At 34.2% G+C, this 18,055-nt stretch overlaps 1 pseudogene; it reads left to right on the forward strand.

Moving 5' to 3' along the window:
- Positions 1-4,058, forward strand: part of LOC143394620 (large ribosomal subunit protein eL31 pseudogene) — a 37,369-nt pseudogene extending 33,311 nt beyond the window's left edge.
- The last annotated feature ends 13,997 nt before the right edge of the window (positions 4,059-18,055 follow it).

Below are 18,055 nucleotides of genomic sequence, written 5' to 3' on the forward strand. Positions count from 1 at the left end.
CTCAAAATAAGTGCAGAAAAAGTGTTAGATAGTATTCAACATCTTTTTATTGTAAAGAAAAAATGAGAATAAATGAATAAAAACAATGTATCTCTACAATAAAGTGCATATATGACAAATGAAAAATAAGAAGAATGTCCATCAATACAATAAAGTTCCGTATATGACACTATGCAGCCAATATCATGCTTAACAGTGAAATGTTGAGTTTTTCCTCAAAGACCAGGAACAATGGAGGCATGCCTATTAGATGTACTGGCCAGAGCAACTAGGCAGCAGAAATAAATTTTTTCAAAGCATCAAATTAAAAGGGAAAAAGTGAAATAATTTCTGTTTCCAGATGACATGAACTTATATATAGAAATTCCTAAATTCTACACACACACACATGCACACACAGAGTTAGAATTGATTAATTAATTCAGTAAAGTTACAGGTTAGAAAATCAACACACAAAACTCAGTAGTATTTCTATACAATAACAACAATGAACTAGCCAAAAAGTAATCATGGAAAAGTTTCATGTACAATTGATCCAAAAGAATAAGATACTTAAATAAATGTAATCATTAGAACATTAATCTGTACTTTAGAAACCATGAAAATTTTTGATAAAAACTGAAAAAAACACAATATCAATGAAATTATATCCTTGGTTCATGCTTCAGAAGTATAGTACCAGAGCTGGGGATGTGGCTCAAGCAGTAGCGCGCTCGCCTGGCATGCATGCGGCCCAGGTTCGATCCTCAGCACCACATACAAACAAAGATGTTGTGTCCGCCGAGAACTAAAAAATAAATATTAAAAAAAATTCTCTCTCTCTCTCTTTCTCCCTCCCCCACTCTCTCTCTTTCCCACTCTCTCTTAAAAAAAAAAAAAAAGAAGTATAGTACCATAAAATGTTAGTACTACTCAACTCAATCTACAGATTCAATGCAATAACTATAAAAATTTTAAGAGGATTTTTCACAGAAATAGAAAATCTGTGTCCTAAATTTGTATGTAATCACAAAAGGCCAAATAACTAAAGCCATCTTGAGAAAGAAAATCAAAGCTTAAGTTATACTTCCTGATGGTCATTTTTATTTCAAAGCTATAATAATCAAAACTATGGTATCCTCATATGACCACACACATAGACCAATGGAACACAATATAGAACCCAAAATAAGCTTACCTGTATATGATTGCAGAGGTGAATCCCGTACACTATTGGTGGGAATTTAAATTGGTATAGCCACTACAGAAAACAGTGTGCAGGTGGTTCAAAAATTTAAAAAGACCACAAGTGATACAGGCCCCCACCTTCAGGTATATGTCTAAAGGGGATGAAATTATCACCTCATAAAGAGATCTGTACTTTCTCATTCATATCTTTCTCAATATATGAAAACAACTTAAGTACCACTGAGAGATAAATGGAAGAAGAAAATATTATCTGTACACACAATAGAATATTATTCAGCATCGTAAAAAGAACCTAATGTTGGTATTTGTAACAACAAAAGAGAGTACATTGAACTAGGAGGGATTGTACTAAATGAAGTAAGGTATACACATAAAAAAGCAATATAAATTCTGTGGAATCTAAAAACACTGAATTCATGTAGAGAATCACCCAAAGTGTTACCAAGGAAGGTTACCAAGGAATTAATAGTAGAGGATATGGGGATATGTTGATCAACGGATATAAACTTTGTTACAAGATAAATATGTTTTGAAGTTCTAATGTACAGCATGATAGTTATAGTCAGTAACTATGTATTGTGCAAATGAAATTTCCTGAAAGGATAGATCTTTAAATGTTCTCAGTACACACACACACACACACACACACACACACACACACAGTAATTGTATGAGGAGATAAATATGTTAATTAGATTGATTGTGGTAATCATCTCACAAAGTACATGTATATAAGATCATTATGTTGCTCACCTTGAATATATGCAAGTTTTGTCAATCATAATTCAATATAGATGAAAATGAAAACCCTCAGAAGCTGTAATCCTTAACATAGTGTGTGTTGGAAGCCATGTTGTTTAAGGGCACAGAATCATAGTATCTGGGTTTCTATTCTGGTTCTGTTATAAAGTTATAAGTTGTGATTTCTGGAAAGGCACTTATCCTCTCTTATCTTAAACTCCCTTAAAATATCCTTTCTAGGAATGTTGTATGTAATGAAATGAGAGTTACATATAAGGCACATGAGTAAGAGTGGTAAGTAACTAGTTGTTTTTGTCATTAACAGTAGTAGCAGTATCACAAGGTCAAAAAAAAGTCATAATGTCCTTTTCATCTATAAATTCATCTTTTTTACAATGCTTTCCACTTGATAGGCCCAGTGCAAGATGGTCATATCCAGAGGCCCTTAAATTTTAATCACTGCTGATGAATTATATAGTGCAGGCGCTGCTCTGAAGGCAGCTTTTGGAATGGAGACTAAACTTTCACTAGTGGTTGGAAGTGGATAAATTAATTTATCTTTTCATCTCGGGTGAGCCCTTGGAGGAAATCATTATCATAAAACATTGTAAATCTATAGACTTGGCAGCTTTTGCCCTGCAGAGTCTCGGGACTTGAGTAAATATGGAGATTTAGAGATTTACTGTCTTTTCCTTTGAAGAGGTGATTTCCCTTGGTAGGGAAAGACGGACATAGCAATAGAAAAAAATCTTGTTTTAACTTTGAACTTGAACCAGCTTTGAAATACATATATCTCTTTACCAGGCCAGCTTTCACAGCTGCAAAGCCATTTTTATTAAATTACAATATTAAACTTTAGAGCAAAGATGAGCTGAGGGAAAAGATCTTACTCAATATATGCACCTATCATGAATCAGCATTAAAGACTGTGAATCATTATCAACGTTTCCTCTGAGGCCTTAGGAGACAGAGACACATCATTAGTATATATTGTCAGGCCAAAGAATTGAAAATGGAAAGTAAAAGTAACCATTCACCTGAAAGCCAAAGGTTGCACCTGTTTGTAATAAGCAAAAAAAGTTTTTTTAAAAAATATTTTAAGTCATATTTTCACATTAATTATTAGGATCTTTATCTGAATCCACCGTAAGACACACAAAATTAAAGCTATTGTGTATTCTTCATATACACAGAGATACACTTTAATTCATTACAATAATTTTATGAATATCTTAATAAGAATGAATATCTTAATAGAATGCCTAAATGGGGGTCTTCATTCACTGACAGAATAAATCCTTAAAAATTAGGAAATTTTAAATTCTTAAAAGTTTGATTTTCCACCTGAAACCAAGGATGCATAACAGAACATAACAATAAAGTGGGATGCAAGCTCAATGGAATTATATAAATAGAGCAAAAGAATATGAAGGAAAATAGGTTTCAGAAGGTATATGCTGATGGCTCAGAAATGGGAAATCTTGGGACCTAGATAGGATGGGGTATATGCTGCGTGAGAGACAGAAACAGAGATCCAGGGAGGAAACAGAGAATGTACGTGTATGATCACAACCTAAGGTTTCCAATTTTATTGCAAAAAGAAGACAGAGGCCAAGCCATGGTATTGTGGTTAGGAATGTACCCTCTCTTTTGTTCCTTCTTTAATTTGTATCACCAGAAATAAATTAGTTGAAAATTGCTTTAAGCTTTCCAACTTGGGCCTGGCAGAATGGCCCCCCGCAAAGAAGGGTGGCGAGAAGAAGAAGGGCTGTTCTGCCATCAGGGAGGAGGTGGTGGTCCGGGAATACAGCATCAACATTCACATACGCATCCATGGAGTGGGCTTCAAGAAGCGTGCTCCTTGGGCACTCAAAGAGATCCAGAAATTTGCCATGAAGGAGAGGAGAACTCCAGATGTGCGCATTGATACCAGGCTCAACAAAGCTGTCTGGGCCAAGGAATAAGGAATGTCCCATATCGTATTAGTGTGCGATTATCCAGAAAACAAACAAACAAAAAAAAAGGAGGATGAAAATTCACCAAACAAGCTCTATACTTTGGTAACCTATGTCCCCGTTACCACGTTCAAAAATCTACAGACAGTCAATGTGAATGAGAACTACTGCTGATAGTTAAATAAAGTCATAAAACTGTAAAAAAAAAAAAAAAATGCTTTAAACCTGTAGTACAATGGTTTGCCTTTCAGCATGGGTATAATAATAGAGGATTAGTAAAATATGAGACTTCACAAAAAAGCGAGAGCATATGGGAATATCAAATACATATATAATCAGATTACTAATAATATCTACAGTGACATCCGTGAAAATCAAGGTTCAGAACATGTGTTCTATGTTTACAGAAGATCATTAAGACACTACATCATTCATTTCATTTAACATTATTTGACACGTTCAGTTTAAGACCTGGATTAGAGATTCTTGAGATTTGGGTGCACCTGCCTCCCACTAAATGCAGATTCCTTTCAGCATATTCTTTTTCATGTCTCAAGTGGCTGTGCCACCTTTTCACTGTTGCTGTTCTGACAGCGCCTGGTGCTGGCTGAGGTTAGCCTCAAAATTTCCTAGGAAATGCAGGTTTCTTTGCGTCTCCTGAAGCTTTCTCTGGTTCAATTTAATTTAGCAAGTATGTGGTCATGATCACAGTAGTCATTTTTTGTGATTATAAAACTAAAGAATAGGTGTGCAAAATATAACAGCCATATTTCACTTTCTCTGCCTTACTTTCACTCTTTTTTTTTTTTCATCCTGTACTTTGACAACTTATTTCAGCTGCAGCACAGGAGAAAAAAATACATTCAATCTTCAACAAAGAGCAACCTGCCACTGTGAAAAATAGCAGTCACTTTCTACAAATATTCCTGTTCTATAAAGTTTTAAAAATATGTTTCTAAGAGTCTGATTACAAATATGTTCATCACTTCTTTCAAGAATATAGTCTCTGTGTTTTGTGATTTTTTTGTGTCATTTAACAGAGAAACAAATAAATAGTTAATTTAATGCAAGTGTATTGACGTAAGCGTATAATATAGCACTACCTTCTTATGAAAATAGTTGTAAAATATTTAAAAACTTAATGATTCTATGACTTTTTCTGTAATGTTTTTCTGGGATATTTTTACTAAAGTGGATATTGGAAAACTGTAGTCTTTAGTAGTAAATACATTTATCATTTGAATGCAGATAGTTTAATACTTCAAGAAGTAAATTGAACTGTTATAAATACTCTATGTATCTAAAATGATAGATTATCCTGACAAAATATTTTTAATATCTATCATAAGCAAAATATTAGAAAATAATTAGAAGAATGAGCTCAATCTACATTAGTATCTATAATAGCAGTAAGAAAAATAATAGAGTGACCAACATAAATACATCTTCTCAATAAGAAATACTAAAAAGAAAAGTGTGAAATCAACCATTTAGTGTTCACCATGCTCTGGAGCATGCATCTTAACTAGGTACATAGTGTCCAAAGGCACATTCCATTTAGATGTCAGTGTGGTTCCAAGCAATAACACCCTCAATGAAATAACTAAAAATTTAACAAGTAATAATTAAAGATACCAGTATCTTTCCTAGAATAATTTCTAAGTTTTATATGCTTGCTTATGTTTGTATCAGTAAGGAAGAAGGGTTGAAAAATACCTATCAGCTGGTATCAAGAAATTTGTGAAGGACTGGTTGCCTCAGGAGAGTGGGAATTAAGGAGAGGCAGGGGCAGTGAGTAGAGCACGGACTTTGATATTAATCTTTGCATTATTTGACTGCACACAATGATAAATAATACATTCTTGGGGAAAGCATAAACAACATCAAAAATTCTCAAAAAATGCTAAACTAATGGTTTTCGACTGCTATGCTTTATTGGTTCTTCTTAGTTATCGACCACTATTTGAAACAATGAGTTCTTCTTTTACACTCTTCTGTCTTCTGCTTTGTCTTATGTCTTTTCTTTCTTTCCCTCTTCATGTATGTTTTCCTTTTCAAGTCGATAACTGGATGCTTATGTGGAACTTATAAGTCACACATAGGAAAGCTATCAAGATGAACACTGATAAGGGCAGACCTACACATCCATCTATTAGTTAGCATGCGTAGATTGCCATCCCTTTGTTCTTCACAGACTCTATACGGAATCAGACATTTTGCAAGATACAGCTTGAATTCAGTATCCTTTTTTTTTATTGGTTGTTCAAAACATTACAAAGCTCTTGACATATCATATTTCACACATTAGATTCAAGTGGGTTATGAACTCCCATTTTTAACCCCAAATACAGATTGCAGAATCACATCGGTTACACATACACATTTTTACATAATGCCCTATTAGTGACTGTTGTATTCTGCTACCTTTCCTATCCTCTACTATCCTCCCTCCCCTCCCCTCCCCTCCCATCTTCTCTCTGTACCCCATCTACTGTAATTCATTTCCCTCCTTGTTTATTTTCCCCTTCCCCTCAAAACCTCTTATATGTAAGTTTGTATAACATTGGGGGTCTCCCTCCATTTCCATGCAATTTCCCTTTTCTCTCCCTTTTCCTCCCACCTCATGTCTCTGTTTAATGTTAATCTTTTCTTCCTGCTCTTTCTCCCTGCTCTGTTCTTAGTTGCTCTCATTATATCAAAGAAGACGTTTGGTATTTGTTTTTTAGGGATTGGCTAGCTTCACTAAGCATAATCTGCTCTAGTGCCATCCATTTCCCTGCAAATTCCATGATTTTGTCATTTTTTAGTGCTGCATAATACTCCATGGTGTATAAATGCCATATTTTTTTTTTTTATCCATTCATCTATTGAAGGGCATCTGGGTTGGTTCCACAGTCTAGCAATTGTGGATTGTGCTGCCATGAACATCGATGTGGCAGTATCTCTGTAGTACGCTCTTTTAAGGTCTTCAGGGAATAGTCTGAGAAGACCAATGGCTGGGTCAAATGGTGGTTCCATTCCCAGCTTTCCTAGGAATCTCCATACTGCTTTGCAAATTGGCCGCACCAGATTGCAGTCCCACCAGCAATGTATAAGAGTACCCTTTTCCCCACATCCTCGCCAGCACTTGTTGTTTGACTTCAGAATGGCTGCCAATCTTACTGGAGTGAGATGGTATCTTAGGGTGGTTTTGATTTGCATTTCTCTGACTGCTAGAGATGGTGAGCATTTTTTCATGTACTTGTTGATTGATTGTATGTCCTCCTCTGAGAAGTATCTGTTCAGGTCCTTGGCCCATTTGTTGATTGGGTTATTTGTTATCTTATTGTCTAATTTTTTAAGTTCTTTGTATATTTTGTATATTAGGGCTCTATCTGAAGTGTGAGGAGTAAATATTTGTTCCCATGATGTAGGCTCCCTATTTACCTCTCTTATTGTTTCTCTTGCTGAGAAAAAACTTTTCAGTTTAAGTAAGTCCCATTTGTTGATTCTTGTTATTAACTCTTGTGCTATGGGTGTCCTATTAAGGAATTTGGAGCCCGAGCCCACAATATGTAGATCGGAGCCAACTTTTTCTTCTATCAGACGCAGAGTCTCTGATTTGATATCTAGCTCCTTGATCCACTTTGAGTTAACTTTTGTGCATGGCGAGAGGAGGGGATTCAGTTTCATTTTGTTGCATATGGATTTCCAGTTTTCGCAACACCATTTGTTGAAGATGCTATCCTTCCTCCATTGCATGTTTTTAGCTCCTTTATCAAATATAAGATAGTTGTAGCTTTGTGGATTAGTCTCTGTGTCCTCTATTCTGTACCATTGGTCCACCCGCCTGTTTTGGTACCAGTACCATGCTGTTTTTTTTACTATTGCTCTGTAATATAGTTTGAAATCTGGTATCGCTATACTGCCTGATTCACATTTCCTGCTTAGAATTGCTTTTGCTATTCTGGGTCTTTTATTTTTCCATATGAATTTCATGATTGCTTTATCTATTTCTACAAGAAATGCCTTTGGGATTTTGATTGGCACTGCATTAAACCTATAGAGAGCTTTTGGTAATATCATCATTTTGATGATGCTAGTTCTGCCTATCCATGAACAGGGTATATTTTTCCATCTTCTAAGATCTTCTTCTACTTCTCGTTTTAGGGTTCTGTAGTTTTCATTGTATAAATCTTTCACCTCTTTTGTTTGGTGGATTCCCAAGTATTTTATTTTATTTTTTTTTTTTTGAGGATATTGTGAATGAAATGTTTTTCCTCATTTCCGTTTCAGAAGTTTTGTCACTGATATACAGAAATGCCTTTGATTTATGCATGTTGATTTTTTATCCTGCCATTTTGCTGAATTCATTTATTAGTTCTAGTAGTTTTTTTGTAGACCCTTTTGGGTATTCTAGGTATAGAATCATGTCATCCTCAAACAGTGATAATTTAAGTTCTTCTTTTCCTATTTTTATGCCTTTAATTTCTTTCGTCTGTCTAATTGCTCTGGCCAGTGTTTCAAGAACTATATTGAATAGAAGTGGTGATAAAGGGCATCCCTGTCTTGTTCCAGATTTTAGAGGGGATGCCTTCAATTTTTCTCCATTCAGAATGATGCTAGCCTGAGGCTTAGCATAGATAGCTTTTACAATGTTGAGGAAAGTTCCTGTTATCCCTAGTTTTTCTAATGTTTTGAACATAAAGGGATGCTGTACTTTGTCGAATGCTTTTTCTGCGTCTATCGAGATGATCATATGGTTCTTATCTTTAAGTCTATTTATGTGGTGAATAACATTTATTGATTTCCGTATATTGAACCATCCTTGCATCCCAGGGATGAATCCTACTTGATCATGGTGCACAATTTTTTTGATGTGCCTTTTATCCGATTCACCAGAATTTTATTGAGGATTTTTGCATCTAGGTTCATCAGAGATATTGGTCTGTAGTTTTCTTTCTTTGAGGTGTCTTTGTCTGGTTTCGGAATCAGGGTGATGTTGGCCTCATAGAATAAATTTGGCAGAGCTCCCTCTTTTTCTATTTCCTGAAATAACTTGAAAAGTATTGGTTTAATTCTTCTTTAAAGGTTTTGTAAAACTCCGCTGTATACCCATCCGGTCCTGGGCTTTTCTTGGTTGGTAGTCTTTTGATTGCTTCTTCTATTTCATCCATTGAAATTGGTCTGTTTAAATTGTGTGTATCCTCCTGACTCAGTCTGGGCAATTCATATGACTTAAGAAATTTATCGATGTCTTCACTATCTTCTATTTTATTGGAATATAGGTTTTCAAAATAATTTCTAATTGTCTTCTGTATTTCTGTAGCATCTGTTGTGATATTGCCTTTTACATCCCATATGTTAGTAATTTGAGTTCTCTCTCTTCTTCTCTTCATTAGCATGGCTAAGGGTCTGTCTATCTTATTTATTTTTTCGAAGAACCAACTTTTAGTTTTGTTAATTTTTTCAATAGTTTCTTTTGTTTCAATTTTGTTAATTTCAGCTCTGATTTTAATTACTTCTTGCCTTCTGCTACATTTGCTGTTGTTTTGCTCTTCCTTTTCTAGGGCTTTGAGATGAAGTGTGAGCTCATTTATTTGTTGGTTTTTCCTTTTTTTGAGGAATGACCTCCAGGCGATGAATTTCCCTCTTAAAACTGCTTTCATTGTGTCCCATAGATTCCTATATGTTGTGTCTGTATTTTCTTTTATCTCTAAGAATTTTTTGATTTCCTCCTTTATGTCTTCTGTAACCCATTGATCATTCAGTAACATATTGTTCATTTTCCATGTGATGTAGGATTTTTCCTTCCTTCTTTTATCATTGATTTCCAGTTTCATTCCATTATGATCAGATAAAATGCATGGTATTATCTCCACCCCTTTATATTTACTGAGGGTTGCCCTATGGCATAATATATGGTCTATTTTTGAGAAGGATCCATGTGCTGCTGAGAAAAAAGTATATCCACTTGATGATGGTTGATATATTCTATATATGTCAGTTAAATCTAGGTTATTGATTGTGATATTGAGTTCTATAGTTTCTTTATTCAACTTTTGTTTGGAGGATCTGTCCAATGGTGAGAGAGGTATGTTTAAGTCACCCATAATTATTGTGTTGTGGTCTATTTGATTCTTGAACTTGAGGAGAATTTGTTTTATGAACATCGCAGCACCATTATTTGGTTCATAAATATTGATAATTGTTATGTCTTGTTGGTGAATGGTTCCTTTTAACAGTATATAATGTCCTTCCTTATCCCTTTGGATTAACTTAGTCTTGAAGTCGATTTTATTCGATATGAGGATGGCCACCCCTGCTTGCTTCCGAGGACCGTGTGTGCGTGGTATATTTTTTCCCACCCTTTCACCTTCAGCCTGTGTATGTCTTTTCCAATCAGATGTGTCTCCTGGAGGCAGCATAATGTTGGATTTGTTTTTTTAATCCATGTTACCAGCCTATGTCGCTTTATTGGAGAGTTTAAGCCATTAACGTTTAGAGTTACTATTGATATATGGTTTGTACTGCCAGCCATGTTTGATTATTTATCTTTTTTTTTTAAATTTAGTTTGTTTCTCCATGATTAGCTTTCCCCCCTGCCCTCTGTCATTACCGAGGCACTTCCCACTGATGGTTTTGGTTGTTCTTTTTCATTTCTTCCTCGTGTAGTGTTTTGCTCAAGATGCTTTGCAATGCTGGTTTTGTGGCTGCAAATTCTTTTAGCTTTTGTTTACCATGAAAGATTTTCATTTCGTTGTCGTACCTGAAGCTTAATTTTGCTGGATACAGAATTCTTGGTTGGCATCCATTGTCTTTCAGTGTTTGAAATACGTTATTCCAGGATCTTCTCACTTTCAGTGTCTGTGATGAAAAATCCGTTGTTAACCTTATTGGTTTACCCCTGAATGTAATCTGCCTCCTTTCTCTTGTAGCTTTTAATATTTTCTCTTTGTTCTGTATATTGGCTATCTTCATAACAATGTGTCTTGGTGTTGGTCTACTGTGATTTTGTGTGCTCGGTGTTCTGTATGCATCTACAATTTGTATATCCGTTTCCTTTTTTATTTCTGGAAAGTTTTCTGTAATTATTTCATTCAGAAGGTTACTCATTTCCTTGGTTCGAATCTCTGTACCTTCCTCTATCCCGATGACTCATAGGTTTGTTTTTTTTATGTTGTCCCATATCTCTTGGATGTTTTTCTCGTGACTTTTTACCAGCCTTTCTGAGTTGGCTAGACTCTTTTCAAGATGATATATTTTGTCTTCATTATCTGACGTTCTGGCTTCTACTTGCTCCACTCTGTTAGTGATACTCTCAATTGAGTTTTTAATTTGGTTTATCGTTTTCTTCATTTCTAGAATTATTGTTTGATTTTTTTATAATCTCTATCTCCTGATAAAGATGCTTTACTTCTTCTTTTATCTGTTTATGTAATTCATTTTCAATGTGTTCTTTCACTGTTTGGATTTGCTGTCTTGTTTCCTCTTTAAGGTTCCATTCCATCTGTCTAAGGTGTTCCTTGAATTCTTTATATGACCATTTTTCTGGTGACTCTAGGTCCTCCTGAATATTTAGGCTGTCCTTCATTGTTTGTACTCCCTTTCTTCCTTGCTTTTTTATGCTGCTCATGTTACTTCTTGTTCTCTTTGATTGCTGAGTTATTGTTTACTCTTATAAATTTATTTGATGCTTCCGGTAGCCACGTCAGTTCTCTGCCATGGTGGTATCCCATGTAAATGGTGACCGTTCATTCCCTTTGCCGGGTGACCAATGCAACGGGTGGGTCCTGACTGTCTCTCTCCCAAGCCCTGTTTCAATCCTGTGGCCACTGCCTATGAAGGCTCGGTTGGCTTTTACCTCTGTAAGTTAGAAGGGCCGACCAGTTATTTCAGCGGGATCGTTAGTGCTGAGTCATGGAAAGCATGCGAACCGGAGCTTGAATGCAGCTGATCCGGCTCGGTGTGTGTTCTCCGCGGGTTCTTTAGCACTGAGCCTGAGTAATTTGTCTGCGAGACGCAGGCGAATGGCAGTTTCCGCGGGTTCTTTAGCCATGGGCCAGAGCAGTTCCGGGAGCCGGAATTCGGCTGCTCCGGGCTCAGTGTATGTTCTGGTAGGAGCAGGCTCTAAGAAGCAGTTTCCGTGGGTGGGTTCTTTAGCACTGGGCCTGAGTAATTTGTCTGTGAGACGCAGGCAAATGGCAGCCTGAAATTACCTGTTCTATCCAGTATCCTTAACCAAAAGAAAAACTGCAGTAATGGTAGAATTTCACTTGCCATTTTTGACCTATGAGGTATTTAACAATGAATTCACCCTGTCCACAAATGCAAATAATCCCAGTAAGGCAGTGATAAATTATTCCCACTACATCTTTACTATGAAGCTTCAATCTGTTTTTACATCTGAAACTAAATGTTCCATATCAGCTTCATGGTGAAGAAAGGTATAACTTGAATTTCTAAATAAAGTTATTTGAAATCTTATAATAAACATATTATTTTCTCCAAGTAATAGAAATGCTCTGAAAATGATGTTATCATGCTTCAATAAGCAGGTTTGTTTAGTGTTTTATCAGACCACTTTCTTGTTTACAAGAATATAAACATGTTGCCTGAAAAAAAAAAAGTTAAAATGAATATAAGTATCCACACTTTCTGAAATTGTTAGTCTTGTTACATATGTTCATAGGTAGAGCTAAATAAATTAATTCCAAATTAAAAATAATTGAGTTTGAACCTAATGCCCATAACATCTCTGGTGGCCAAAATAATAATAAAAAATAAATAAATAAAAAAATAAGGGAATAGAGAATCCATAGAAGGAAACGTGATGTGACACATCATGTACCCCTGCTGACTTCTTGCCTAGTAAATTATTCTAAAAATTGATTTTTATAAGCTATTGTTATGTTTATTTCATTACAAATTTAATGCAAATTTAATGGAGGAAATTTGAACAACAAAAGAAAGCACACCCACAAAAAATATTTCTTTCTAACTTATGTTCAGAGACAATACTTCATCAGGCAACACTTTGGTATGTTTGTTGAAAAGATTTTTCTTCTCATTTTTTACATAAAAACACAAAGTCCAATTTATGTGAAAATAGTTTTAAATTTATGAGTTATCATTTGTAGATTTTTTAGCTAAAATTAAATCAGTAATATTTTCCTATATTATTTGTTTATATGTCATTTTATATAACCCCATTTTATCCCATAATATCGTAACTTATTTAATAATTTAACATTATTAGGCATTGAAGTTGTTCTCATATGTCACTGTCATAAACATATGATGAACATCTTTCTACATAAATCTTGGAATACATATCTAAATATTCCCTAAAGATAGATTACTACATGTGGCATTACTTAATAGAACAGATATGAATACTTTTCAAGATTTATTTCATGCTGCCAAATTGTTATTAAGGCTTTACCACTTTACAGTCCTATCAAAGTGCTGTTCTAGAATAACTTTCTTAACTAAAGTAAATAATCTCTCAAGAGATTGATCTTTCTTCCTCCATTCCTCCCTCCCTCCCTCCTTCTCTCTCTACCTCCCTTCCTTTCTTCCTTTCTTCCTTCCTTCTTCTTTTTTTTTTTTGAGAGAGAGAGAGAGAATTTTAATATTTATTTTTTTGTTATCGGCAGACACAACATCTTTGTTTGTATGTGGTGCTGAGGATCGAACCCGGTCCACACGCCAGGCGAGCGCGCTACTGCTTGAGCCACATCCCCAGCCCATCCTCCTTCCTTTTTTTGGTAAGAACAGTTAACATGAGTTGTACCCTTAACAACTGTTTAAATATACAATTCAGGGGTTCTTTCAGAAGGTTTGGTAACATCCAGCATTTTGAATAATAAAAATTAAAGTTAGCTAAAACAAATTTTTAAAAGTAGTCAAATGACATAATAAAATAAATCCATGAGTATATCACATCTAAAGAACAAGTACAAAACCCATAAAAAAGAATAAAAGAAGTTAATTTGAATACAATTACTAAAATATTTTACAATGCATGGCATATAAAGAAATGGAAAGAATCTCCTAAAAAAAAGCAATCTAAAAATTAAAAAAAAACTATAAAAATGTAGAATACATAATCAATTCAGGAGGTTTATAACTGATGAATAACAGTTCCTGAAAAAAAGAGTAAAATTGGACATTTTTCCAAATTCTCACACTTTTATATTTTCTAATTTGGTCCCTACATTCTTGAAATTTTCTTTTCCACAAATAAAAGCCAGATAAATCAAAAACAAATGGGTTTTTTCTTAGAGCTGAAGACATACTTCCTCAAAGATCCACCAACATCCAAGAAAAATGAATAAAAATAGTCTCATATTTGGATTTTTTGTTATGAAACTTCAGAGTACCCCCAAATAAGGAGATCTAAAAGCACATAATGAGAAACAAAAGACAATAGTGGAGTTTCATATGCTATTGGTTTTAGCAGCTGCATAGTATACTGATGACAATGCAAAATTTCATCCAAACTGTGAGAGAAAGATCATTTTAGTCTTGAATTTTATGGTTTATTTGTCATTATTTCATATGGATAGACAGATTTATCTTCACAAGAATGTGGGAAGTTTACCTTCTACGTAGTCTATTAAAATGTACATAAAGAATCACTCCAATAAAAGGAGTTATACTGAGAAAAAAATACGTATTTTGGGGGGTTGGGTCTTCAACTCTGATAGGCAATGAAGAAAAGTTTAGTTGATGTAATCAAGAATATAGGGAAGAGCTGAGCATGGTTATGCCAGCACCTTGGGAAGCTGAAGAAGGAGAAGCAAAAATTCAAAGCCAGCCTCAGCAACTTCATGAGACCCTGTCTGAAAATAAAAAATAAAATGAATGGGGATGTGGCTTGGTGTTTGAGTTCCTCTAGGTTCAATTCCTGGTATCAAAAGAGAGGGGGGAGGGAGAGAAAGAGAGAGGGGGGAAAGAGAGAGAGGGAGAGGGAGAGGGAGAGAAAGAGAGAGGGGGAGAGGGAGAGAAAGAGAGAGAGAGAGAGAGAGAGAGAGAGAGAGAGAGAGAGAGAGAGAGAAGGGTGGTAGGGGAGAGGAAAAGAGAGAAGAAGAAAAAAATAAAGGGAAAAAATCCAGTTCCACATGGAACCTGAGAATCTGGTTCTGATTTGTGGGAAAGAAAATTTTGAGAATGTAGGGGCTAAATTAGAGAATATGAAAGTGTGAGAGTTTGAAAAGAAATAAACAAAAATTAATTTTTGGCATATAAAGAAATGGAAAGAATTTCCTAAAAAAGCAATCTAAAAATTTTAGAAAAACTATAAAAATTTTTATAATATAAGGATTTATTCTTTATTTCTCAGAAACAAATAAGGAAAGTGCTAAAAAAAGAGCCAACCTAATATGAATATAATGGATAAATGTTCACAGAAGGAATGAATGATATAAATTTTATCATTTATTTAAAAAACAAAAAAATTATCACATATAGTAGTTAAAACACTAATTAGTTATTAGTAAAACACTTGTGTGAAGGCATGTGTGCATATACAAAGTAGCTTTCTTTGATTCCACAAAGAACATAAACTGTAAAACAAACGAAAAAAATTGTCATAGATCATGATAAATGTAAAAATCAAAGCAAATAACATGGAGATAAAACATCATTTAAGTACACTTAAAACATCATTTAAGTTTTTTCATTGACCAATCAAATGAAATTGAGACTGAGTAAAGTTTGGTGACAGGGAGAAAAAACTGAAGGTTTGTTTGATGATGATGTGTGATAGAGGGCAAGTAAAAGAATAAATCTCCAAGATTTGATCAGGAGAATATGGTCCTAATGGGCAAAACACTAAAATGTGACTAAATACAAGAACCTCAACCACACATTTTCTTACTAAAATGTACCATATCAATACTTTTCAATAGGACATACAAGCTAATTCATTATAGCCAGTTTTATATTCAAATAGGGAGTTTTGAGTAGTGATTTTATGTAATTTTAGTGAATATTGGGTTAGTGAGAATGAAAATAACAATGTATGCTTGATTCTAAAGTATCTTGAAGTCATTTTCACTCTAATTAAATAAGCTTAAATTTTACTCTAAAATGATATATAAGTTTGTATTTCTTTTATTATTTATTTAATTATTAAATGTAATTTTTTTATTTTTGAATGATAGATAAATTTTCAGTTTTCCATCTAGATATCATCTATGAAGACTATTTTAGTAGGTGCTTTCTTAGATTATGTAATATCAAGTCAGGTGTGGTAGCACACACCTGTAATCCCAGCAGCTCTGGAGGCTGAGGCAGGAGGATTGTGAGTTCAAAGCCAGCCTCAGTGAAAGCAAAACTCTAAGTAACTCAGTGAGACTCTATCTCTAAATAAAATACACAATAGGGCTGGGGATGTGGCTTAGTGGTTGAGTGCCCCTGAGTTCAATCCCCAGTAACCACCACCACCACCAACTGCAAATTATATTATCTGACAGATGTTGGGGTTCCTTTCATTATTATGCATTATTATTTAAACTGTTTAAAGTTTTCACTTAAAACTAAAACTGAAATTGAAATCCCTTTGTCAGTTCCTCTAAAATATCCTCTAATATTTACTTATGCTTATATCAAAAACTGTTCACCATTTTAAGCAACCAAATAAGTATGTATTCGATCTCCTCGTCCAATGATAGTGCATCAATATATGTTAAAAAGCTATTGTAGTTAAATTTTAGCTGACTTTATGTGAATTCTTAATTTTTAGACCATTTATTAGTCTTTATAAACTGCTATTTCAGAATGAAAAGGTAATTGTTTCAGGAGGATGCAATAGAAGGACTAGAGACTAAGCGCTGGAAGAGTACATCTAAGAGTGAATGATGAAAATGGTGGGCCAAGAGGAGATCATTACAGAGTAAAGAAAAGACTTAATAATAAAAATTGATTAACTAGAAAGGCTTGAACAGAGGCCATGAGATAAAACTACAGGAAAAAATTCACTTAGATGTGTAAATACAGAGAGACAGCTGTCATTTAGAACTTAATAATATTCCTAAAGTTCATTCATATGCATCCCACTCTCTTTTGAACAACCACAACCCCCACCCAAGGGATTGCTTCAAGACTTGAAAACTGAAAACCACAAGATGTAAGTTGCAAGCCAGGCTAGTCTATTTAGGTCTTTCAGATCATTGTGCAGAGAAATTACTCTTACTGTAGCAAGGACTGGAAATTAATAAGTAGTTGTTTTATTTAAACTTAAACAAATGACCACAGAGGAAGAATGATCAATAGGAGAGTAGAACTTAATCTTATCTCAAGGGCTAATTCTGAAACCAAAGAAAGTCTTTGAACAGAGCTTGTGAAGTGAACTATGGTAAATCACAAGCTTTGCATGAATGATTCCTCCAGCATTTGTGCCACAGAAAAATAAGTTTTTAGTATTTATTGAAGAAGATCATTATTGCATGGGTACATTAGATCAACATTAAAACTTAATTATACAAATGTCTCAAGGATATATATTTAGGGCATACCTGCTAAGGACACCAGCTATAATCAAACTTTCAGATTGATGGCCAGGACACTTTTGCTTAAATGGACCCATTAAATTCAAGTTTAATTTTTTCAGATTGTTATGTTTATTGCATGAGCATAGATATCTAGCATATATTTGTTTCACATTGTAGACATTTTTAGTAACTAATTTTGCTTATGATTTTGAAAGGAATACTACTTTTTAGATAAGATTTAAAATATTAAAGCATACAAATAAAATATCCAGAACCCATGTTAAAAGATAATCCCATAATTATTATATATGCATATAGAATATATATTAGCTAATTATAAAAAGGCAGCTTAGTATTATAAAAAACCAAATCCTATCTATTTAAATATACTAGTATGAATTATCTATTATAATTAATGTTAAAAGACATCCAATTATAATAACTCTATTAAACAGGAACTCAGATAATGTTATGAAGCAGTGGCAAAAAAAAACAAAACTCATCATGGCTCAGTATCTCAAGAAGTATTGCAAACATTTCAATGAATTTTTTGAAATATATGTTAGCAATTACCCTTTTTATAATTTTCATCATCTTTTTCTCCTTTTCTGATGATATGAAATTCTGTCTATTAATGGTTTTGATTCCCTTTGAAATGATCAATTAACTCTTCCCTAATTTGTTTTCATCTTT

The sequence above is a fragment of the Callospermophilus lateralis genome, chromosome 3 (assembly GCF_048772815.1).
Source record: "Callospermophilus lateralis isolate mCalLat2 chromosome 3, mCalLat2.hap1, whole genome shotgun sequence".
NCBI lineage: Eukaryota > Metazoa > Chordata > Mammalia > Rodentia > Sciuridae > Callospermophilus > Callospermophilus lateralis.